General features: G+C 38.1%; 1 pseudogene; it reads right to left on the reverse strand.

Moving 5' to 3' along the window:
• Window positions 1-532: 532 nt before the first annotated feature.
• LOC100616867 (pre-mRNA-splicing factor SLU7-like) lies at window positions 533-15,692 on the reverse strand (annotated as a pseudogene).
• Window positions 15,693-26,555: the final 10,863 nt, after the last annotated feature.

Consider the following 26,555-nt stretch of genomic DNA (forward strand, 5'->3'; position numbering starts at 1 on the left):
CAGCACATACTAATCACCTTATAAATGTCTCTTGACTAACTGGGTCATCATCCCCCTCCCCCACCCCCTGCATTGTCTAGCTCAGGGTGGATCCATCCAAGATGCTCAGTGAACACTTGCTATTGAAGAACGAATAAATGAATGAATAGATGAATGAATGAACGAATGAATGAACGAATGAATGAATGAGTGAATGAACGAATGAATGAATGAGTGAATGAATGAGTGAATGAACGAATGAATGAACGAATGAATGAATGAGTGAATGAATGAATGAATGAATGAATGAGTGAATGAATGAATGAACAGATGAATAGATGAATGAATGAATAGATGAATGAACAAATGAACGAATGAGTGAATGAAGGAATGAATGAATGAATGAATGAATGAATGCTTCAGGAAAACTCGGCCTTCCCGACTCATCTGGGTCCCTAGCACACGGCCATCCTTTCCCCCAGCAGTGGCTGCCTGTATGTTAATTTCTGGCTTATTTACTAATGTGTTCATCAATGCTATCTGTGCTATGTAATTAGCAGAGCAGGGATGGGTCCTTGTGTAGCTCTTCACGCAGCCGGGTTCCAGCCAGTAGCCTCTTGGTGCTCGTGGCAAGGTCTGCAGGGTATTTGCCTGAACTCTTCTCACTGGGGAGGGGCTGGAGGGGGCTGAGGCTCAGGTGGGGCTGGCAGCAGAGCCCTGGGAAGGAGCATGCTGGAAAGGGAGGCCCATCCTCCCTGCCATCTGGCTGGCTAGAGCTTCTCAGCTCTGGCATTCTGGGATGGAGCGAAGGGCAAATAAACCCAATTTATACTGGCCTCTTTGGGGTTGGTGTTTAGCCTCAGGTGTGTTGGATGCAACAATGGGGCTATTTTGGGAGGTTTGTTCTATTGAGGATAATTCATTTGTGGTGGAAGTAGGGGTTTGGGGGGAGGTGGTCTGGGAGTGGTATTGGAAAATCAACTGAGATGGAGCAACTAGTGGATAGAACACTAGGCCTGGTGTCAGGAGGTCCTGGGTTCAAATTTGACCTCAGACACTTCCCAGCTGTGTGACTCTAGGCAAGTCACTTGACCCCCATTGCCTAGCCCTGACTGCTCTTCTGCCTTGGAGCCAACACAGTATTGATTCCAAGATGGAAGGTGAGAATTTGGAAAAAAAGAATGAACTGAGAACCAAGTGGATTCTTTTTAAAGAACCTTCATTTAACATTGTTTTCTTTTTTAGATGAGAGGAGCGGCATTTATCTGCTTTTAAGACAAAGAACAGAAATCATCAAACTATTCAAAAAATAAAAGAAAAATTAAATTGCTTTTTATGTTTTTCTGTAACTGTCAATTAAAGCAGAGAGATAGGTGTAATCAGGGAAGAAAAGAAAATGAAGTAGCAGTCAAGGGAGACAGTTATGAAGGGAAAGGCTAGGAAAAAAGTCACAGTGAGATACACACACACAGACATGTTTTATCTAGTGCCTGCTCTTCTACTCTCTGTTGATTTTGCATTTTCTTTGTTTCTTAAAAAAAAAAACAACACCCTAACTTCCATCTTGTAATTAATACTGTATGTTGGTTCCAGGGCAGAAGAGCAGTCAGGGCTAGGCAATGGGAGTCAAGTGACTTGCCCAGAGTCACACAGCTGGGAAGTTTCTGAGGTCAGATTTGAACCCAGGACCTCCTGACTAACCTTGAAGTTCTATCCTCTGTGCTACCTAGACAGTGCTACCTCCTGTCTCCAGACCTGGCTCTCAATCCACTGAGCTAGCCAACTGCCTCCCATCTTTGTATCTTTTTTTTGTATTTATTGTTGTGTATCTATGTTGGTTCTCTAGAGCAGAATGTAAGCTCCTGGAAGGCAGGGATTATTTAGTTTTTCTTTGGGAATTCAACACCTATCCTGAGCACATAACAAACTCTTCATAAATGTTTGTTAGGTCAATGCATGATACCACACACACAGGGAGACTCAGAGATACCCAGAAAGATGGCCTTCCATATTGTGCTGTTTGAGGATTTTGCTATCCAAAACTTTAAAGATCCCATGATGCACTTTTGCAAGTACAGGCAAAAATTACAATAAATATCATTATAATAATAAAAGTTCACTTCTATAGGTTTGTTTAAATGTTCTCATAATAATTTGTGAGTAAGAACTACAGATATTATTATTAGGAACTATAAAAAGAACTAAAATTTATTTAAACTTGGAGACAGAGGGATCCGAGTTTGAATCCAGCTTACTTGCTAGGGGAACCTGTGCAAATCATTTAGTTTTTGTCTCCCTCAGTCTCCTAATCTATAAAATGGGGTTTTTGTGAGGATAATTATAAATAAAACAGAAAAAAATTGCTGTGGGTAAGTCATTGTCCCCATTTTATATATCATTATAAATAATACAGAAAAAAATTGCTGTGGGTAAGTCATTGTCCCCATTTTATATATCATTATAAATAATACAGAAAAAAGTTGCTGTGGGTAAGTCATTGTCCCCATTTTATATATCATTATAAATGATACAGAAAAAAGTTGCTCTGGGTAAGTCATTGTCCCCATTTTATATATCATTATAAATGATACAGAAAAAAGTTGCTCTGGGTAAGTCATTGTCCCCATTTTATATATCATTATAAATAATACAGAAAAAAGTTGCTCTGGGTAAGTCATTGTCCCCATTTTATATATCATTATAAATAATACAGAAAAAAGTTGCTGTGGGTAAGTCATTGTCCCCATTTTATATATCATTATAAATAATACAGAAAAAAGTTGCTGTGGGTAAGTCATTGTCCCCATTTTATATATCATTATAAATAATACAGAAAAAAGTTGCTCTGGGTAAGTCATTGTCCCCATTTTATATATCATTATAAATAATACAGAAAAAAGTTGCTGTGGGTAAGTCATTGTCCCCATTTTATATATCATTATAAATAATACAGAAAAAAGTTGCTGTGGGTAAGTCATTGTCCCCATTTTATATATCATTATAAATACTACAGAAAAAATTGCTGTGGGTAAGTCATTGTCCCTATTTTATATATCATTATAAATAATACAGAAAAAAGTTGCTGTGGGTAAGTCATTGTCCCCATTTTATATATCATTATAAATAATACAGAAAAAAGTTGCTCTGGGTAAGTCATTGTCCCCATTTTATATATCATTATAAATAATACAGAAAAAAGTTGCTGTGGGTAAGTCATTGTCCCCATTTTATATATCATTATAAATAATACAGAAAAAAGTTGCTCTGGGTAAGTCATTGTCCCCATTTTATATATCATTATAAATACTACAGAAAAAAATTGCTGTGGGTAAGTCATTGTCCCTATTTTATATATCATTATAAATAATACAGAAAAAGTTGCTCTGGGTAAGTCATTGTCCCCATTTTATATATCATTATAAATAATACAGAAAAAAGTTGCTCTGGGTAAGTCATTGTCCCCATTTTATATATCATTATAAATAATACAGAAAAAAGTTGCTCTGGGTAAGTCATTGTCCCCATTTTATATATCATTATAAATAATACAGAAAAAAGTTGCTGTGGGTAAGTCATTGTCCCCATTTTATATATCATTATAAATAATACAGAAAAAAGTTGCTCTGGGTAAGTCATTGTCCCCATTTTATATATCATTATAAATAAACCAGACAAAAATTGTTGTGGATAATGGGTCAATGACTGTGTGAAGAGATGGTAATGATGGGGTTGTAGGGAGCTGCGTTCTATAAACTTGACTTCCAAGCAGATGGCTTAGCCTCTGTTTCATATTCAGAGAGCATCTCTGCTGGTGGAGAGATCCTGCTTGAATGGGGAGTGAGTCTTGGACAGCTTGACTCCTGGTATCAGGTGGGATGTTGACTTGGCAGTGCCACCTGGTTCTGAAATGAAAGCTGGCACCAGAGAGGACAGATCAAAGTCCTGGGGGCCAACAACCCTGGCCACTCTTTGGGCTGCCACCTGATGGACCTGCTATGATCTTAAATGCACCGAGGGGCATGAAGTGATCCGAATGGGCAATGGCAGCCCTAGCCTTATGGTGAGCACCATTTCCTAAAATAAACAAACAGAAGACACTGAAGTGGAAGCCTGGGGTCTGATGTGATAACAGCAGTAAAGACAGTTCCATTGGATGAAAACGGAGCTACTACCTGAAGCTTATTAGTGCTCCCAAAAGGGTGGAAGCTTCTGAATAAATGGGACTTGTGTTCTGGATTCAGGTTACAGAATCATGAGCAGAATGTATTAGAGGGAAGGGACCCGAGTTGCCATGTAGTCTTGGAAAACCACCATAAAAACCATCTCTTCTAAGCCACAGGGGGGTACGTTATCTTCCAGTCTTTGCTTGAAGACCTTTGAAAGGGGACTTGACTACCTCCTGAAGGAGCACCTTCCACTTTGGGATAACTCATATGACCAAGAAGTTTTCCTAAATGCTTTTTTTTTAGCCTAAGGTGGAGAGGACAGCTTGGTGGCAAAATGGATGGAGAACTGGGTCCAGAGTCAGGAAGATTTGAATCCAAATCTGGCCAAAGACACTATCTGTGCAATTCTGGATGAGTCACTTTTGATCTCTTTCTCAGTCCCCTCAATTGTATAATGGGGATAATGATAGCAATATCTCACAGGGTTATTGTAAGGAGAAAATGAAATGGCACGGGTGAAGCACTCAGCATGGTACTTGGCACATAGTGAGCATTTTATAAATGTTAGCTATTATTGGTATTGTGGAAAAGTTCTAAGAATCAGAAGTAGACCTATAATAAGGATTTGGTATGATTGGTTTGGGTCCTTCCTCAAAATGGAGGTTCAAGAAGGAGCTGACCAATATCAGAAAGGGGCCAACAGAGGCAGAGGGATTTTCAGAATAAGGAAGCTATGAGCAACTGGGAAACTTTCAGGCTAAGAAGGCAGTTATTGCATCGTGATAAAATCAGAAGAAGTGAAGGATGACTAGCCCTGGGACCTTCTTCCAAATGGCGATTCTGAGAGAAACTTACCATTGGGAGAATAGGTCAGCAGGGACAGAAGGTGCTGTGAATAACTTCCATCTATGATTGTATGAGTTTATGCATTAGTCTGCCAGCCAAATACAAAAGTCTCCAGAGAGAAGAATTTCCAGTCAAACAGTCAATCAAATAATCAGTCAATGAGCACATAGTAAACATTTGCTATGCTCTAGCTATAGGTATGCTTGCTGGTTCCTTGGAGTCAGTGTGTGCAAAGCCATTTGTGAACCCTTTTGGGTTTGAAACCAAACCCATCTCTAATTTTGTTAGCCCCTTGGCTATAGTTCAGTGGCTTTGAGTGAGTGATTTGGATATTTTGGATATTTTCCCCCATCCAACCTTGATTCTTCACTTCCTTTCCCTTTTTAAGACTGCAGATTTCCAAGGAATGGCCTTCCTGGCTTCCACTTGCCCTTCATTTGCTGCCAGGGCAGCTCCAATAAACTTTGCCCAGAAGATCAGGGCGAGTTCCCAGATGCTTGACATTTACCAAGTGGAGCATCTCTAATACCAAACCAAAACAGCCAGCAATTAGATTTCAAATTACCTTTTGACTTTTCAGTTTATTTTTTATGGAGTCAACTGTATGTGCTTTAAATAAAGAATGAGAGTCTGTTTTAGATGAGCTTTAGCTGGTGGGCTTTCCATCGCTGGGTGGAACCTCAGTAGATGATGCATATCAGGTGCGTGTTAGGCTTGTTCAATCAGTCAATCAGTAAGCACATACTGTGTGATTGGCATAGTACTGAACACTTGGGACACAAGGAAAGCCAAGGACAGTCTTTATATCTACATATAGAGAGGACTGATAGCAGATAATCTGAGAGAGGAAAGCACTTACAGCTAGGAGGACTGGGAAAGACATCCTGAGGAAGGTAAAAAATTGAGATGTCTGCAATGAATCCAGGGAAACTAAGGCAAGCCTGAGGAGTGAGGACATTTCCAGGCATGGATGACAATGAGCACAATGACGTGGAAGTAGGAAATGGAATGTCATGTTTGAAGAACATCAAGTGACTCTATCTGGAGAATAGAGTGTGTGAAGAGGAACAAAATATAAGAGGATTAGAAAGAGTCACATTATGAGGTGCTTGAAATGCAAAACAAATTTATATTTGATTTTGGATTTAGTAAGGAGTTAAAAGAGTTCACTGGGGGTTGGTGGGAGTGTTGGTCTGACATGATCAGACCTACACTTTAGAAAGTGTTCTGGCTATTGAATTCAATTTAATAAATATTTTTAAAGTGCTTTCTCTATGGTGCTAGCCTGTGGGAATGCAAAGGCTCATAAGATCATGAATTTTGAGATAGAGGAGACTTTGTCATCAGGTATAACTCTCTTGTTGCAAACCACTAAGACTTCATAAAGTGAAGTGAAGAGATCTGCACAAGATCATACAGGTAATAACTAGGAGAACTAGTGGAGCATTTAAATTGAGGTTCCCTAACACTGAATCTAAAATGACTTCCACTGTAATCCTTTCTATTGTGAGAGAGGAGAATAGCATGTATACAGATGAATGTGTATGGAGCTTAATCACATTGCTCTGAGCCCCCAGTTAGGAAGATTCTCATCATATAGGCAGAGGTTGGGTTCTATGTCTAAATTTATATTCATATCTAATTCTAGTTAACTAGAGGCAGATTATATTAGAGGACCTGGGATTGAAGATGCACTGGGATGGGAAATTGGGGAAACAATAAATGTTTCCTTAGGACTTCCCTCAATTTTTGATTATGTGAACATGTGCTGGTATCATCCCAAGTCTTCTGTTCTGAGATACTTGCAGAATAAATGGCTCTACTCACCATATACTTTCTTTGCCACGACTCAGTCTATTTTCCTTTTTCCTTTATGCTGGTTGTACCAGGACTGCTGGTTCTTGGCTCAATTCTGTATGCCCCTGCTTCTTCCTCTCAACTTTTAACCTCCGAATCTCTATCTAGTTCTGATATATTGCCTTCCTTTTCTATAAATTCTTTCGGGTATGGTCAAGTGTCTCATATGATGACTTTGAGTAATTCAAGGAGGTGTATAGGTCCTATTCATGTTCAGTTCTGGTTGACACAATCAATTCAGTCTTATTTATGATAATTAATTTTAAAAGGATGGAATGACCAAGGGAACCTCATCCTTCCATACAGAAATAATACAAGAGGTTTCAACAAGGAAAGCAATACCATTCAAAGAAATGAAAAACACATTGTGTAAGAGATACTTTCTAAGTTGTGTTTTGAAGGAAGCTAGGGGTTCTGAGGACCAGAGGAAAGAAAGGAGAGCTTTTCAGCTGTGAGAAGTTACTATTAAACTCAGGCTATATTTCTAAAGCAACTTTGGGGAACCAGTGATGCTTTTTGGTAAAAAGAAAGAAATGGGTCGATACAGATCCAATTGTTAAAAAAAAAAAACCTGCAAAGAGTAACTCCTGAAACAAAACATTTTTTTTTTTATATCTCAAAACCTCAGTGATGAAATACTGGTAATTGAGTAGCTCTTTGTCTTGTCAAACTGAGCTCTTTTGTTAATATATTGTGCCATTTCCCTTATTCTAGTCTAGTGTAATCTTAGTCATTTTCGACTTTCTCTTAGGATTTTGAACCTATCATAGCTTAACAAGTACATTTGTTCCATCAGCAGCTATTGATTTCTTTTTACTTTGTGAGTACTCTCAATAAAAAAAAAAGCCTCTGGAGAAATCAATGGGCCTATGGCATAGCTTTCACATCTGGCTTCTACTACTGAATTTTGGGGGTTCTCTTCCCTAACATAGTGTAGGTGATTTCCTAGGGACCTTTGCTCAAGCTTATCAGATATAACAAAACTGAACTCAGAATGGATATTTAGGTAATTCCCCACTTTTTCCTATACCCCATCTCCTGAAGTCTTGTTGATTTTATCTTCACAAAATTGTTGGCCTGTTTCCTTTTCTTCACGCACAGGGTCACCACCCTAGTTCAGACATAGAGTAATGCAGGAACCTCCTAATTGATCTTCCCATCTTTCCCATCTTCCTTCCTTCCTCCATAGAGATGCCAGAGAGATATCCCTAAAGCATAATTATAACCCTATTATTAACCTATTCAGGAATATTCAGTGGATCCCAGTTGTCTATGGAATAACATACCGAAGTCTATTTTATATTCAAAGCCCTTCATGATTTAGCAACAATTCATCTTTCCAAACAGATTTCACATTATTCTTCCTTCATGTACTTCATTATTCAGTGGGATTGGCTCTCTAGAGGTGTTGCAGTGAATAGATCCCTGGGTCTAGAATCAGTAAGATCTGGTTTGTGTCCAGTCTTAGTCACAATTAGATCTATGACTCTGGAAAAAAAAAACCCAACAACAACAACCTATATTTGCCTTAGCCTCTTCAACTGTAAAATGGAGAGAATAATAACACCTGCTTCAAAGTGTTTCTGTGTGGATCAAATAAGATATTTGTAAAGCTCTTAGCACAGGGCCTGGTGTATAGCAAACACTTAATATCTGCTTTTTATCCTTCTTTCCTCCCTTCCTAACCTCCCTCTCATCTCTCCCTCCCTACTGCTCTTACTTCTTCCCTCCCTCTTTCCCATTCATTTTCCTTCCTTCCTTCCTTCCTTCCTTCCTTCCTTCCTTCCTTCCTTCCTTCCTTCCTTCCTTCCTTCCTTCCTTCCTTCCTTCCTTCCTTCCTTCCTTCCTTCCTTCCTTCCTTCCTTCCTTCCTTCCTTCCTTCTCCTTCCTTCTCTCTTTCCTTCCTTCCTTCTCTCTTTCCTTCCTTCCTTCTCTCTTTCCTTCCTTCCTTCTCTCTTTCCTTCCTTCCTTCTCTCTTTCCTTCCTTCCTTCCTTCTCTCTTTCCTTCCTTCCTTCCTTCTCTCTTTCCTTCCTTCCTTCCTTCTCTCTTTCCTTCCTTCCTTCCTTCCTTCTCTCTTTCCTTCCTTCCTTCCTTCCTTCTCTCTTTCCTTCCTTCCTTCCTTCTCTCTTTCCTTCCTTCCCTCCTTCCTTCCCTTCTTCCTTCCTTCCTTCTCTCCTTCCTTCCTTCCTTCCTTCCTTCCTTCCTTCCTTCCTTCCTTCCTTCCTTCCTTCCTTCCTTCCTTCCTTCCTTCCTTCCTTCCTTCCTTCCTTCCTTCCTTCCTTCCTTCCTTCCTTCCTTCCTTCCTTCCTTCCTTCCTTCCTTCCTTCCTTCCTTCCTTCCTTCCTTCCTTCCTTCCTTCCTTCCTTCCTTCCTTCCTTCCTTCCTTCCTTCCTTCCTTCCCTCCTTCTTTATTTTTTGAACCTACCAGGCACCAGAGGAAGCATTCAAAAGACACAGTGTTTACCCTTTGCAAATCACTAGAGAGCTATATAGAATTTAGGACTAAGGATTTTGCCAAAAGCATTCCATTTTATTTTCAGAGGACAGTAAATGTTTAACTGGGAAGGAGGTGGAAAAGTATAAGAATGAGGTTGCATCCCCAGCAAAAATAATCACAATAGGCCCAGAATAAATTAGTCAGAAATATACATTAAGTGTGAATAAGTCTTTAATTAATTCAAGAAGATTAAAGTGCTTCAATTTTTGGATGAAGGCAGATGAAGCCATATAGGAAACACCTTTTAATTGGTTGTCAGAATCAGAGAGAGACACCTTCTGGCCTAGGTAACATTCAAATGATATTGATAACAATCAGGCAATCAGTAAGCTCATTCAAGTGATAATCCAGTCTTACCAAGGACCCCAAGGGAGCTGAGACCAGTTCCTTCAGAGGGAATTATTCTTGGTGGGGTGGAAAGAGGAAACAGAATGTTTTTCCCCTTCTTCCTCCCTTCCCATACTAGTTATGTTTTTAGAGAGCCTGGACCATTAAAAAACAAAACATCCATCTGGAAGCAAAGAGAGACATATCTAGAATAAATCTGTAAGGACAAACATGAACATAGAAGGATTCAGAAATATGGCTACCTGATGGAGAAGGGAGCTTTATGGAGCATGATCCTTGAAAATATAAAACAATGTCAGCTTTGGGCTCAAGAAAGGACTCCCAGTGATTTAGAGTTGTGAGTTTACCTTTTTAATCATACATATTCTCTACTTATCTACCTCACTCTCATTGTACCTGAAATCTAAGATCACTTTTCTCCTGGACTTTATGTGTACCGGTATCCTGTCTGCATCATAGTTTCAGTATCTCATGAGTTGGCATAAGAAATTAAATGGAAATTTTGGGGGAGTTTTTTGGAAGCCACAGATGGCATGCAAAAGATCAGAAGATGAGACAGAAGTTTAGAAACTCAGAAATGCATAAAATACATGTAATGCAGAATATAAAAATATTTTATTTTTAATAAAGTAAATATACACAATTTCTTTTTGGAAGTTAAAAATAGGTAAAAAGTTAGAGTTTGTGAAAAATATGCAAAAACCAGCAGATGACACACAAAGACTAGAAATGCAACAATATCATAATATTATCTTTCAGATACACTGATACACTATGCCAAATACTTAACCCCAATTTTATAAGATATTGGAAACACCCCATAAAATTTGAAAAAGAAAAAAATTTATACTTCTCGGGTACAAAGGGAAGGTCAAAACTTTTACACAGATTTTCCAGGTTAAAGAGGTGCCACCCCCAAGATATAGAAGGATACCTGTACTTCTGAGTGGGTACACTCCAGATTTAGGTGATGTTTTATAGTCACTATTTTCCCTATACCTCCTTAGTCCATAACTTTGTTCACAAACTAATTGAAGTCTGGCTGATTGTTATTAGGAAATACCCAGGTTGGCACTTAGGAGGGAGAGCTGGAAATTAGAAATGTATTGATAAGGTTTGATAAGACAAGGAATTTTGCAAGGTTGTCCCAGAAACTGGAGAGTGGTTGAGGCAAGAAAGAGTTCTTTCTATGCATGAGCTTGGAACTGAAGGAGGAGGGCAGGCAGAGTTCTGGGAGCAGTTGGTCTCTGACTTCTGAAGAGACTGGCCAACTCAGCTTTTGCTCTCTGGATCTAGCTCTGCTGGTGTTAGGAAAGAAAGGGAACTCTTAGACCAACTTGAGCGTCTTCCATTTTCCACAGAAGAACTTGTTAGACCTGCTGCAATGAGAGGAGAAAGACCAGAAGACCATGTTCTCCTCTGACTCTTTGGAAAACCTCCAGAGTCATACTCAGCTGTATTGAGATCAGCCGTTTTGCTCACTAGAAATATAACTCTAGAGATAACTTGAATTAATAGACAATTAAGGATTTAGTTAGTTTGGCATAGTTTGGGATTTCTAGTAAGAATTAAGGAGCTGTAGTGTAGCTTGGGTGAATTCCTGAGATTCAAAGACTTGGTTTTGAGGCAAAATTGGGTTTTTTGGAATGATTTAGATTCTTTAGTGTTAAGGAACCCTTTTATATATCCTTAAATCTTTAATATATATAAGTAAAAAATTATAAGTTTTTATAAGGAAGATCTTCAGACTAGTTTGTGCACTAAGCCCTAACGAGGGAAACTGTGAATATTTTGTGATCATCCAGCAAAGTCCTTTATTACCCCAATATTCCAATCTAAAACTGTGGAGGGGGACCTAGCCACTGGGGAACCCAAAGTGTGAGTGTGAATGCCAATTTAAAGAGTGATCCAAAATGGGGGTGGATTCTTGCACATAGTAGATTCTTGTTGAATTGAATTAAGTAAAATAATACTTTAGAAAGCAGGAAGAAAAATCCAAATATTATTTCCCAAATTTTCTTTTTTTTTTGAAAGGGTCACAGAAATGTATTAAGATAGAAATATAAGTGAGAACTTTTTCATCTCTGTCTAATAAGATGATTATATATATATATATTTACATACGCACACACACACACACACAAGCTGGCTGTCCTGCATATCCTTCCAAATCTGTCCAAGGAAAGAAACCATGGAATCATCTGGCCTCTGGTTTTTCCTTTTTTATGCCTCCATATTATCTTCCATAGGCTGTTGGGGCTCATGAATGCTATTATATGGCCTCTTCTTCTCACCTAGATGAGTGATCTTCTTTATATGGAGGTGGATATCCTTAGCATTTAATGCCTTTTCCACTTTTTCATGGTTTTTTTCTTCACTCTCACTGTCTGAACTGCTCTTTTTTGTATTTCTCCTCCTCTGAAGAAGAACATCTTCATCTTCTCTTCTTCCTTCTCCTCTTTTTTTTTCTCTTGGTAAAGTTCAATCAGAATTTTCAGTCTCCTCATTTGCTCTTGGCATCATGAAATATATATTCATCTGCATTAACAATTTCTTTTCCAGTTTCTCCAGCATAGTAGGAAAATTTGACAAAAGAGTGACAGCACTTGTACTTCCACTGACCTTCTTTCCAATAGAAGTCTGTTGTTGATCTTGACGTCATCCTCATATAAGAACAGGTAATAGCTCACTCTCATCATTTGATGATAATTTCATGCCTTGAAGGGCAGGTAGGTAGTGCTGTGGATAGAGTAATGGGCCTGAAAGTTTGCAAGAATCATCTTCCTGAGTTCAAATCTGGCCACAGACACTTCCTAGTGGGGTGACCTTGGGCAAATCTTTTAACCATGTTTGCCTCAGTTTCCTCAACTGTAAATGAGCTGGAGAAGGAAATGGCAATTTACTCTTTGCCAACAAGTGGCAAAGTGGGTTACAAAGAGTCATATATGACTGAAAAACAATTGAACAATAACCATCATATCTTGAATATTCCGCAGTTTCTGTTTGAGCTAACAGCATCTCAGAGGGGAGTGCTTCCAGGTGTTCTTGACCTCCATACTTCTCTAAGATACTTTCTATTCTTTGAAGTATTCTTTCTCAATTTTAAATGATTTGTACAAGAAGTCTAGTTTTCTTGGATCTGCTTGGAGATGCACTTCAGACCCTTTGTCATAAACCTCCAGGCCAACAACTGTGTTTGTGCCATTTTAATTGTATCTCTAGTATATCCAATGAAATTGTCTCCTGCTTCATCAGGATTCATTCTTGCATTGGCATAGATATTCTTTCAGGTTGCTCTTGTTTTTGGATTTTAGTAGGCAGAATTAGGAGCTAAATTTTCCCAAGTATTTAGTAATGTCTTCTCAAATCCTGAGATTCCAGATTGTAATCCTTTTTTTTTTTTAAGTCAAGATTGTATCCAGGCACATCAATGCCATCTGCATACTTAATTTCATCTTCATTTGTATTGCTATGATCTCTTTCCATCTAAGAGTTTGGATCTTCTATCCACTGACAATTTAGGGAATTTATTTTTCAGAGGCTAATTCTTTCTATAGCTTCTGAGTTTTCATAGTATGTTTAGCCAGATCAACTTTGGCAAATTCTTCTACATTTTTTTCTGAGTTGGAACCAATTGCTTCTACCATCATAGTCATACATAAGCTGAGGTTGAATATGTTCATCTGGCATTGTGTTAGTTCCTCTGAATTTGGCACCAGCACACTTAGATATCTCAAAGCAGACTTTGTGTGTGTGCATCAGAGCCCAACAATTTTCACATGCTCCTTTGTGGTATTTCATAGACACAATATTTCCCTTCATGCCCCTCTTCTCCAGATAGCCTGTGCTCTTTTAGGATCTCCAGTTGGGGTCTCTGATGTTTTAGTGTAAGTCATTTTAGTGGATCTCTACCCCCATGGCACAGAGGAGAGGTGTTGGAGAATATGAGGATTGATGGTTTTTCCTTCCTCATTTACTTGAGCTGGGACAATCCCCAGTTTTCTCCCCTGTTCTAGTTCCATTTTCTTTCTCCAATCTTCTTGTCATTTTCTTTGACTTTTAAACTCACATCATTGGATCTTTGGGAGTGGCACTGATTTTTGCTTTTGCAACGGCATCAAACATGGGACTAATTACAAGACTGCTGTTGATTCCACCAAAGGGAAGACTGAGAAAAGTGTCAACCTGGTGCCAACTCAATCCAGATATGCTTCTAGTTGGGCAAGCCTCACTTCACTGACACCCCAAATCCTCCCCAAATTCTCTTCAAAGTGAAGAGCATGCATTTACTCTGTGTTCACTTATAAAGAAGCTTAACTCGTAGTCAGTGACCTGATGTCAAATCCTAACTCAAAAATCTATTCCCTAAGAGACCTTTGGCAAAATACTTAACATAGCACCTCAGTTTTCTAATCTGTAAATGATGAGGTCACACTAGATGGCCTTCAAGGTCCTTTCCTGCTCTCACTCTCTTATCCTTCATGCCCTTTGCTCTGAAAGTGGTTGATCATATTACATACAAATTAATGTGGGAAATTCCAGGACATTTTTGACAATCCTGTGAGTGCAGGGGACTGACCTTTTTGCTTAAAGGGCTTTACTTTTCAGTTCTCACCTGGCTAGGCATTACTGAAGCTAGCATTCAGAAACCCACAAAGGCTCTTGTGGCCAAGTGTGACCTCAACTTTAAATTTAAAAAAATGTTGATAATTTATTCCTACCATACTCACCCAATCTTATGTATGTGTGTGTACATGTAATCTGACTATATATAATATAAAATAATAATAATTCAATGCAAATAATTTGTTATAAGTTTATAATAAATTATAATATGCTCATCCAATTGAAATTAATTCTCATATTAGCTGTGTCCAAAAATCTATGCCCCATCCTTTTTTCTTCCCTCTCCCTAAGAAGGCAAGTAATATTATGTAGATTGTACATATATGACCATATAATACATATTTCCATGTTGTGAAATAAAAGATGTATTGCTTACACTAGAGAAAAAATTCATGAAAGTTATAAAGCAAAGAATGGCATGCTTCGATCTGCCTTTGGACTCCATCAGTTGCTTTTATGGCTCATCCAATCTTCTTATTACATATCTCCTAACATGATTAATGGGTGAATATAATATTAGGTGGAATAATGCAATGGGAGGCTATAGGAAAGGGGTGAAAGTAGAAGTGGCTGGTCAGGTTTACAGGAGTGTATCATTTCCCCACGAACAGTGTAGCTTAGGAGATAGCCAACCTCAGAATAAGAATTAAATGTTCAAGTTCCACTTGGATACATATTGGTTGTGCAATTTTGGGAAAATCCCTTAACGTCTCAGTGCTCAAGGCAGCCCTGTAAAACTACAAGTTGTAGTGAACATAGTGATATACAATTAGTAGAGGGGTTTCCACATCTATGAACTTTTCCTACCAATGAAATTATAGGTCCTGACATCACTTAGGGTTTTCTTGGTAAATAAAGATACTGGAGTAGTCTGCCATTTCCTTCTCCAGCTCATTTTACAGATGAGGAAACTGAGGCAAAGCAGCTATGTCTGATTCTTCATGACTCCATTTGGGGTTTTCTTAGCAAAGATTGGAGCAGTTTGCCATTTCCTTCTCCAGCTCATTTTTACAGATGAGGAAACTGAGGAAAACCAGTTATGTCTGACTCTTCATGACTCAGTTTGGAGTTTTCTTAGCAAAGATATTGGAGCAGTTTGCCATTTCCTTCTCCAGCTCATTTTACAGATTAGGAAACTGAGGCAAGCAGGGTGAAGTCACTTGTCCAGAGCCACCCAATTAGTGTTTGATCTGAACTCAGATCTGAACTCAGGACTTCCTGACTCTAGGGTCAGCACTCCTTCCATGCTGCCCTCTAGCTACTAATAAAAATAAAAGGGACCCTAAAGATCATCTAGTCCAAAAGCTTCATTTTAAAGATGAACAGTCTGAATTCTTACCTTAGAGGGCATAAGTGGCAGTCCTAGATTCATCTTGCCTGATTCTGAGGTCTTGTTATAAATAAAAATTGATCTGGAGGCTATATTGCCAGATTTATAAGCATTTATTAGTAAAGAATGTGAGATTGATAGAGGTAGAGAGTGTTAGAGTAAAACCTTTATGGCTCACCAGAGATCATCTGATAAAATAGGGAATAGCTCTGAGAGAAAAACACCAGTACGATAGGTACAGAAGTCCGGAGAGTGACTCAGTTTCCCCCACTCATTTAAAAACCCTCCCAGCTCTACCTCCACGGCCACATCATGCTGGCTTTGCCAAACCTGATAGGGAACTCAGGAGTCCTGCTTTCTGGCAGGAATGTGACTTTGTGACTCCTCTGTCCTACCACCAGACTATGCATGATCTAAGCTCCCTAAACAATTACTTCACACAATCCCCCACCCCTCACTCTGATTTTTTGGGAGATCAGCATGTTAAGTCTCTCCACTCTTGGTTCTCTAGGAGATTAGCACATAGGTTTCCCCAATAAATCATTTGACATATGCTGTCTGTGCATTTAGGATTTTCCCACTGGGGGTATAGAAAGAAAAAAAATGTATAATTCATGGAGGCAGTTACGACTTTTTTTGGAATAAAAGGGAAGGAGAGAGAAAAAAAATGACTGATAGGAGTATTGACAGAAAGCTGATTGGGGGCACTCCCCTTCATTATGAGTGTTTACAATCAGGATAAATGGAGGGCTTGACTCACCCCCATCCCTCAGTTCAGTTCATTATATCCAAAAGTTCACTCCAAACCTCCTGGTGTAGTGTTTGACTTCTGCCAGCATCCCTCCAGCATCTTCTCCAGAAGATTTGCTTTCCTGGTCCAGGCTACTGACTATTATCTTTTCCTAAAATCATTTTAACAGATATCAGACTTTGGACTTTTAGGGTAATTACAAAAAGCATTGACACAGGATCCATGGCTAAGTTATAAGAAATATGAATCAATTCTCCCAAAAACAAGAGGAAAGAGAAAAATTAAATTTAAAACATTCAAATCCTATGTGTATATACATTTGAGTATAAATTAAAATCAAAACAGATCCTTGATTCACCATTAAGGTCTAATAGAGGTAACTGATATCCTATAAGCATACAGGACAGGTGCAGCCATATTGCAGTCAGCCTCCATCAGCCAGGTCTACAGAAAATTGCAATACTAAAGAAGAAAGAGAGGAAAAAAGTCTGAGGAAAAGGGAAGTATAATTCCCTGGTCTGGTTTCTGCTTCCATCTTAGGGATAGCAAGCCAAAAATAAAGCCAACCAGAGATAAAATTTAGTCTTATATAAAGGCAGAAAATGGGGAAGTCCAATGTCAGGACTTGTCAAATAGCTGCTTCCTCAAATCCTTTGAGACAGGTCCTCTGCCTTGGCATAGAGCCTCATCAACCCCACAGGGAATGTTGGTCACCTTGCTCTTGTGCTCCTTCAAACTGATCAGTGGCTCATTAGCAGTCCCTTCTTCTGAGAAAAGACACAAAGAGCAGTTAAAGTCCCATCAAGCTCTCCTACCACCGTTCTGCCCCATCCACCCAAATGAACACTTTTTATGTCCTGTGTTATCTGTGAGTGCATCCTTTCTCTCTGGTTCTTGCTCTGTGTCTCTTTCTCTTTCTCTGTCTTCCTATCCCTCCCTACTTCTCTCAGTCCTGATAGCATAATCAAGACAAAGGTAACATTGTTCCTGGAAATGCTCCCATTTACCATTTTTCAAACCACTCCCCTAATATGTGTTGTCATCTCCATTAAAATATAAATTTCTGAAGGACAGGGCTTTTATATATTTTATCCCCAGGATTTAGTATTGTTTTTACATAATAAATAATAAACAAACATTAAATAGATAAACTATAAATAAATATTATTAATAATAAATAAGTAAAAAGAAAATATTTACTTAATAAATACCTTTTCACTTATTACTCTTTCCCTATCCCCATTAAAATTATGTGTTGTTAGAGGCAGCCAGGTAGCACATCAGATAGAGCAGCAGGCCTGGATTCTGGGGGACATGGGTTCAAATCTAGCCTCATATACTTCCTACCTGTGTGATCCTGGGCAAGTCACTTAATCCTAATTGCCTGGCCCTTGCCATTCTTCCATCTTATATTTGATACTGAAACAGAAAGTGAGAGTTTTAAAAAAATTATGTGAGATGAATGGTTTCATACATTTTCTGCATCCCTCATCTCTTTTAGCACATAAGACACTGTTATACATGTATTGAGGTCTACAGGATGTTTAGGACAACTTGTCACCTTTGGTGACCACCTCTTACCCAATTTTCATGCATGGCTATGAGAAGCTGGTGCTAACTCAGTGGCCACATCCTGGTGAAACTGCTCAGCGGATGGGCTAAACCAGGTTGAAGGTAACCAATAGGCTTTAAACCCCATTGAAGGAGGTATCTAATTAGGACTTCCCCCAGTATAACAAGCAGATGAGAAAAAATTGTTCCAATGGCCATGAAGTTGGCTAAAGCAGGCATTTACAGAGCATGGAGAGCTCAGTCACACACTAAAGATGCCAAGACATCCATCCACAGCATCCCTCATCATTGCCAGTTATTCCTGTCTTTTTTTCTTGCCTTTAAACTTCTATGCCTTTCTAAGAGAGTGAGACTGATGACTTTGTGCAATTCTACCTCATTTAAATCCAACCCAGACACAAGTCAAGACACTAACCCATGGTGTCACTGGTCCTCTTTGAAAGTGAAGGATGAACAACAACATTTGTTATGGATACCTGCACTCACATTAATGCTCTGCTACCCTATAACTCCTTGACCTGGAACCATTTTTTTATTGTAGAAGATTCTTAACAAGAGAATTCCTATTTGCATACAAGGTTAAATTAAATAGCCTATTTTAACGATGACATCCAATGATTCTGTAAGCTAAACTTAAAATATTTACTAATTCAATTCAAAGAATTTCAAATTACCTACTAAGTTCTAGGTACTATCTAAAGCACAAAAAATTTAAAGACAAACAACAGAAGTCCCTGCCCTCAGAGCTTAACAACTAAGAAGGGAAATGAAATGAACACATTTGAGTAAACAGAAAGGACATACAAAGTAAAATCAAACTAATATGGGGATGTTGGTAGTAGCATTTTCTGTACCTAGAAGAGTTCTCTGCACATAGTAAACACCTAATAAATATATTTGTATTGCATTCTTCTAATTGGCTCAATCTCTCTATGCAACCAAAGAGAAGTGAATTTTCTGTCCAAATGCTGGAGGTTATGGTATTTGCAACATCCCTTCACCTCCAAAAACCCTGACCAAGGTGAGTCACCCATCTAATTTCTCAGTTAGGTCCTTCAAAAGAAACACCAGATTATTATTTCTCCTAGAAGCCCTCGGTTTATGTGATCATTTTGACCTTCTTCCAGAAGGCAAGTAGGGATATGTGATACATACAGACATTTGAATGAGCTGCAGTGATAAAAGTAACTGGGAAAATGTCCATCCAATTCCCATCTTCCCCCAGGCTGGAGTTTGCCACTAGATTAATGGTGTGTGGGCAGAGTGAGAAATGTTCATCACTCATGGAGTTCAGCAAGTTCCTGCCTCTGTCAGTGACAAATAGCCCCTTTCTGAGACTCAGCAGGACACAGTAGCTACCCTGTTGGGGATTTGGGAAAGGAAATTCATCCACTCCAAGATATTCACTTCTTTTCCATGTGAACCACCATCAAGCCACAGTTGTGACCATTCCAAATGCCTATACTGGGAGCTTTGGCATATAGACCTGTGGGCAGCAATGGAATTTTTTTATGTTGGTGATGGCCACCAGAAAAACATATTTTTCTTAAGGTGGCATCATGTCCCATAATTGCTTAAACAGGTGGTCTAATTCACTCATCTTATGAATGGGGAAATGAGGGATAAAGAAGTGAAGTCACTTTGCTGAAGTCCCACAGGAACTACAATTTGGATCCAGAACTAGACTTTGAAACAAGACTCTGTACTTTATCCATGTAAGCTAAGTGGTGCATTGGATAGAGATCTGGTCCTGAAGCCAGGAAGATCTGAGTTTTTACTTCATAATTATAGACCTTGGGCAAGTCATTTAACCTTTGTGTGCCTCAGTGTTCTCATCTCTAAAATGGGGATCATAATAGCACCAACCTCTCAAGGTTGTTGTGAGAATCAAATGAGATATTTGTAAAGCACTTAACACAAAGTCTGGCATATGGTAAGTGCTTAATAAATGCTTATTCTTTCCCCCTTCCCTCAAGCTTTACCCAATATTATATTTCTCTGATATTAATTTCTTCATCTATGAAAAGAATATTAAAGTAAAATAATATAGTAATATTATATTATTATATTATATACATAATATAATAAAGTAAAAAAAGTAAAGTAAAAGTAAATGAGACTAGGTGATCTCAGGGGTATGATGGAACCAGCTTGTACTGACTCTTTAAGAGTCAGTTGTTAAATTTTCCATGTGAGCATTTACTCTTCATAAATTGCCAAAAGCGACAACTCAGGACTTGATTTGTTGTTTTGTTGATTGTCAAACCTGATGAAAGTGAATACCTTTTATTTCCCAGAGAGCTTATTATTAAACATTTATCACCATTCCTGGTAATCTCTAAAGTTCCTTCAACATCTCAAAGCTGCAGAATCCTGACGATCATTAATGGCTTTCTGGGGATGCTCACTTTCAGGAATGCACACAGATTTCTTGTTCTAATGACAAATATAAATATTTAACATTTTTTTCATATTTATCTGCCATGGAAGCTATCTTGCTTTGCAGAAGAACTGACCCAGCTTGGGAATGCAGTTGACTGGGGTCAAGTTCTTCAGTTGGGTTCTACGTTGAATAGAGCATTGGGAATGGAATTAGGAAACCCTGAGATGAAATTTGGCCTCAGATACTCTCAAGGTAGATGACCCTAAGCAAATCATTTAGCCAGTTTGCCTTCATTTCCTCCACTGTAAAATGAGGATAATAACTCCTACCTCCTAGGCTCGCGTGAGGATCAAACCTTATAATATCAGCAGAGCACTTAGCAAAGTGTTTGGCACATAATAAGCACTATATAAATAGATGCTCGTTTCCTTCTCCCTCCAACACTCCCCCTACCCCCAATTCATTTTGTCTATGTGAATCTGGGCTCGTGTCTTAATTTTTCAGTGTTCCAGGAACTGTCTATGACCATAAGTTACAGAAGAGCTGCTGATCTGTGTTGGCAGAGAGAGTTTCCACACCAGCAACTCCCTATGCTAATGGAATCACAGATGAGAATTTTGAAATAATCATTTAAAAATATAGGTAGTCTTTTGCCTAAAGAATGATGTGATGAAGAGAGCCATGATGAGTAGAAATAACAGTTGTGGGAGCAAAGACTCTTGGGATTCTAGCTTCAATGCTGAAACTTAAAAATTATTTTTTAATTATTTGGGTGATTTTAGGCAAATAATTACTCCTATCTAGTTCTCACTTCCTCCCCTGTATGATATGATAAAACTGGTAGGTGGTGCAGTAGATAGAGTGCTGGGCCTGGAGTCAGGCAGATCTGAGTTCAAATTTAGCCTCAAGACACTTATAAACTGTTTCATCCTGGGCAAGTCACTTCACCCTGTTGAATTTGGTTTCCAAATGAACTGGAGAAGGAAATGGCAAACACTCCAATATCTTTGCCAGGAAAACCTGAAATAGAGACACAAAGAGTAAGATTCAAATAGCTTTTGATATGTTAGGGATTGGTTTAGAATTTATTTTTCAGTTGCCTTTTAGTAAAGTACAACTTTTCATGATCTCATTTGAGGTTTTCTCGGCAAAGATACTTTGCTTCCTTCAAGACTCAACTCTAAGGGCAGTTAGGTAGCACAATAGCTAGAGCATCAGGCATGGTTTGGGGGGGACCTGGGTTCAAATCTAGCCCCAGAAACTTCCTAGCTGTGTCACTCTGGGCAAGTCACTGATGCCTTCTTCTGCTTTTGATTTTGACAAATGGGAAAGGATTTTTTAAAGACTCTACTCAATTACAGCTTTCTGTATGAGACTTTTCTTCATTTCCCTAATGATTTAGAGACTTTCTAAAGCAGTGATGTCAAACTCAAATAAAAATGGGAGCCACTAAATTATATATAAAGATCTCTCTGGCCATTCAGTTTTAAAATGTAATATTATCTATGTTTTATTGTATTTAAAAATTCTTTAAAAATGTTTTCCAACTACATTTTCATTTAGTTTGGGCCAAACTTGGGAGAATTGTGGCTGCACATGGTCTCTGTATGTTTGATACCTCTGCTCTCGGGATATGGATGTTGTTATTATGTCATTTCAGTCATATTTCAATTTTGTGACCCCATTTGGTGTTTTCTTAGCAAAGATATGGGAATAGTTTGTCATTTCCTTCTCTAGCTCATTTTTATAGGGGGGGAAACTGAGACCAACAGAAGGAAGTAACTTGTCCAGCTAGTAAGTGTTTGAGGCTGGGTTTGAACTCATGAAGATGAGTCTTCTTGGCTCCAGGCTCATCCATTGTACCACCTAGCTCTCAAATGATCTTGTATCTCATTTGATGGTATCTTCTAGGTACTTAGTTACTTATATATCATCTCCTTCCTTAGAATGCGAGCTCCTTGAATGCTCAGGTTGTTTTTGCTTTCCTTTATGCAAGGGTGGGATTGAAATTACTGTCCATTTTAGCTGCCATGCATGAACACGTGGGAGAATGTTTCATAGATTTGGGGGGTATTTTGTACACATTATCTTTCTGAACTACCTTAGTAAGCACGGCTGATTGATTGTCAACTGATAATCATGAGGGGAAGTATACAGATGAAGGTGAGAGCTGATGGCTCTCTAAGGATTACCTCTAAGGATTCCCAGGAAGAGGAAATATAGACTTGCTTTGGATCTCAAGATCCCAGTGAGAATGAATGTCCTCAGACTTTGTATGGGCTAAATTTGGATCCCAGTAGTTAGTGGAATGCTTGATTAAATGCTCAAGAAATACTTACTGTGTGATTGATTGATGGGAGGATATGTAGCTTGCTTTCATTTTCAACATCCTTAAAACTTTATGTGTTGTATATCTATATCACGTAAAATAACCATCAAATTCATGAATAACCCATGTGTTTAGATTTTAATTCTACAAGCTAAAATGAAAGTTTGTTAAAGTTCTGAGGATAGCCTTGACTACAGATTAAGCTGAACATATTGCCTGAGTTCCCTGACATCTAAACCTAACAAGGATTTTTTTTTGAAAAAAAAAAAAAAAAAAAAAAAAAGAATGTAATTTCATTCCTTCATTAATAGTCACTAATGGTCTAGAATGAAGTCACAACCTGTTAGCAGAAGAAGCAATTTAGCTCGTCTGTTTGATGGGTGAGTGGAGAATGCTTCAGGAAGCTCCTAATTGTTCTTATTGCTTTGAGAATGAGATAGACCACTTGATATTATCCTTTAAACCCATGCTTTGACTGTGGGGCATTCTATGACCATTCACAACACCCTAGATTCTGGAAAGGAAATAGGCTGGAGAGGACCCAAAGCTGGAAGGAACGTAGGCTGCCATCTTGACCAATCTGAACAAGAATTTCCTCTCTCTCTCAACAGGTTAGCCTTTGGCTATGCTTGAAGATTTTCAGTAAGGGGGAACTCATCATATCATGAGACAGACTATTCTACTTTAGGTAGCTCAAATTTTCAGGAAATCTTTTCTCATATTGAGCTTAAATCTGTCTATTTGCAAATTCCACCTATTGGTCCTATTTCTGTCCTCAGGGTGTCCTCAGGTCCCACTGGCTGATTCAGAAGATGGTTTGGGAGAGAACATCTTGCAATCCTTAAAGTACTACGTAAATATTAGCAATTGTTTTTTAGGGTTACTTATTTCAAAGCTGGAATGGAATTTTATTCCAGTTTGAATGCTATATTTGGACAAAGGAGACCTAGAGTTGAATCTTGTCTCAAACTAACTGTCTGACCCTTTGCTCTCTGACCCTGTCTCTTCATCCATAAAATGAACTCTGATGATGAGGAAGAAGCTAATGGGGAAGATTATCCTAATGATGATGATAATGATATCAGTAACATGAAGGTGATAATTATGATGATGATGAGAAAGATGGCCATGTGATGAAGAAGAGGAAGAGGATGATGACCATAACAATAATGGTGAGGCATAGCTTTGTGTTTGATAAAGCCCCAAACATAAGTTACTTAGAAAATAACTTCTTTGATAAGAACTTCAGGGGAAAACTAGCCTAGTAGAAATTAGGCTCAGACAAATTAATTGTATCATATTCCATAATAAGTATTTATTGACTTTTTATTATTTATTTATTAATATTATTTATTAAACAACCCACTGTATATCAGACACTATGTTAAGTTTTGAGGATACCAAGAAAGGCAAAGGACAATTTTTCCTGTCAAGGACCATTAATCTAATGAATTCAAGATTAAAATGAAAAAAGAAGAGTAGCAGATCATAGGCTTTTCACAGCTATAGATAGGAAATGAAATCTTAGTCAAAGAGAGAGAGAGAGAGAGAGAGAGAGAGAGAGAGAGAGAGAGAGTTATTATTGTTACTGCTGTTCAGTCATTCAGTCATATCTAATCTATATGACCCCTTGGATGATTTTTCTTAACAAAGGTACTCAGAAGGTTGGTGTGTCCTTATTTTATTGACCAGGAAGTATGGCAAATAGAGGTTAATTGACTTACCCAGGATCCTACAACCAGTAAATGTCTGAGGTCAGATTTGAACTCAGATTTTCCTGACTCCATTCTGATACTCTATATGTCACACCTCCTAGATTCCTCCTGCCCAAAAGAGATTGAATAAAATTATAAAAAATAAAATAGGTAATTTGGATTACATAGTATTAAAAGGCTTTTACAAAAACAAAATGAATGCATCTATTAAGAAGGAAAGTAGGTAACTATGAAAAAATATTAATTTCCTGTATAAATGTTTGGTAATCAAGATACACAGACAACTAATAGGAAAATATAAAATCAAAAGTCATTCTCTAATAAACTGTTCCAAAGTTTTAAACAATTCTCAAAAAAAATCCCCCACAAACTGTTAACAATCATATGAAAAAAAATTCTTAAAATCACTAATCATAAGAGAAATGCAAGTTGGCACAACCCCAAAGTTTCATTTTCCATTTAGAAAATTAGCAAAAATAAATGAAGATTTAAAGTTAATGTAGGAGGGATTGTGGAAAGCATGGCACACTAATGCATTACTGATGTACCTTTGGCTTACTATATCCATTCTGGAAAACAATTTGGCATTAGGTAAATAAAATGGCTAAGATCTTCAAGTCCTTTGACCCCAACTTCCGTGAGTAGGCATATGTCTTAAGGATGTCATTAATAAAAATAAAGTCTTTAAGTAACCAAAATATTTATAGTAACTTTGTATGTGTGTGAGGCACATGCATGCGTGCATACACACACACACACACATAAAGAGAAAGGTAGGGAGTTAGACACAAAATGAATATCCATCAACCATAAAATTGCCAAATTGTAGCATGTGAATATAAGGGAATATCACTCTAGGTGAACATGATTACTACAGAAACATATGCAAAAACTGATGAAAAGTAAAGCAGAGCTAGGGAAACAATATACACACCAATTAAAACAACATAAATGGAAAAATACCATAACCACAACCACAGCATGAAGAACTAGCCTGGTGCTTTGCAGAAATAGAGGATTGACAGGTTTGGAACATTGTACAATATCAATTTTTTTTCAGGTTTATCAGTCGGTTTTACTGATTAGTCTTTTACCTTTCTTGAAAAAAAATCTGGATGCTTTCAGAAAAACCTAAAAAAGACTTGGAAGAATTAATACAAAGTGAAACCAGTAGAAGCAGGAGGCACATTGTACATAGTGACAATAATATTGCATGATAATCAATAAGGAATAACTTAGTTATTTTCAACAGTACAATGTACTGATGAAAAATGTAATCTACTTTGATGGAAATAACAAATGGAATCTGAAATCTGAGTGCAGATCAATGCCTACTTTTTAAATCTTTCTTTCTCTCTTTCTCTTTCTTTATCTCTTTCCTCCTTCCTCTTTCTTTCTTTCCCTCTTTCTCTTTTCTCCTTCCTTCCTTCCTTCCTTCCTTCCTTCCTTCCTTCCTTCCTTCCTTCCTTCCTTCCTTCCTTCCTTCCTTCCTTCCTTCCTTCCCTCCCTCCCTCCCTTCCACCCTCTTCCAAATGTAGAAAAGGGCTTCCAGTAATAAAGACTTATGGGTGATCCTTTTGCATTGTGTTTTCTAAGCTTGAACCCTTTTCCCACTGGTATGTACTTGCATACTTGTAGATGAATGTGTCCCAGAAGCAAATATAAAATGTTCTGCTTGGTATTCAAAGTCATTTATAATTTATCTTCCCTCCTACCTTTTGAGTCTTCCTATATTGTCATCCTGCTATATCCTCCTCAATCCAGTGACACTAGATCCCTTGCTCCTCCACAAACAAAATATTATATCTTTCAGCATTAGGGATTTTCTCTGGCTATTCTGCATTCCCAGAATGCTCTCTGACTTCTGACCTCTCTGGCTTCCTTTAAGTCTCAAATAAAAACCCATGTTCTACAGGAAACTTTTCCTAATGCCTTAATTTTACACTTTCCCCTCTGCCAATTATTTCCCATTTATCCTATATAGAGTGTCTTGCCATCTCCCCTGTTAAACTTAGAGCTCCTTGAGAACTAACACTGCCTTTTGCATCTTTTTGTGCCTTAGGTACTCAGCACAGTGCTTAGAATATTATTGTCATTGTTGTTTGACTCTTTGTGGCCCTGATTGGGTTTTCTTGGCAAAGATCCTGCAGTGGTT

Source organism: Monodelphis domestica, chromosome 4 (genome assembly GCF_027887165.1).
Source record: "Monodelphis domestica isolate mMonDom1 chromosome 4, mMonDom1.pri, whole genome shotgun sequence".
NCBI lineage: Eukaryota > Metazoa > Chordata > Mammalia > Didelphimorphia > Didelphidae > Monodelphis > Monodelphis domestica.